This window comes from Callorhinus ursinus, unplaced genomic scaffold (genome assembly GCF_003265705.2).
Source record: "Callorhinus ursinus isolate GAN/ISIS: 27379988/994484 unplaced genomic scaffold, GSC_fseal_2.0 scaffold772, whole genome shotgun sequence".
In the NCBI taxonomy this organism is placed as follows: Eukaryota; Metazoa; Chordata; class Mammalia; order Carnivora; family Otariidae; genus Callorhinus; species Callorhinus ursinus.
The window spans coordinates 1-456 of record NW_027397827.1 but is presented as its reverse complement, the minus strand read 5'-3'; positions in this window follow the sequence as shown (position 1 = coordinate 456).

The window sequence follows — 456 nt, the reverse complement described above, 5'->3', positions numbered from 1 at the left end:
TGTATATATGTTTACTATAGAATAAGAGTTCTCATATCGATTACCCTTCTTACTTCAAGTAATTCTTAAGATTCTGGTACTTTTTCCATGAACTTTAAACAGCATCTGTTCACTATAAGAAAATGGTATCACCCCCCTACTCCATTTGTGCATCTTTCTACTGCCATCTCCAAAACCTTAGTTTTGATTATCATTTGCCACCTTGACGATGAAACAGCCTGCTAACTAGTCTCTGAGACTCCATCCTCCACAGGGCTACACAGGAGTTTTTGCAAAATTGGTCATGCCACTCCTGTGTTTAAACTTCTTCGGTGACTTACCCTTTAACTTGTAAGACATTCCAAACTCCTTACCTTGCCCTTGGAACTCCTATCTGGCTCTTGCCATTCTCGCTGATAATCATTTTGTCTCCTCTACCACGTACTCATTGTGCCAAAACCACCCTGGTTTGTTCAT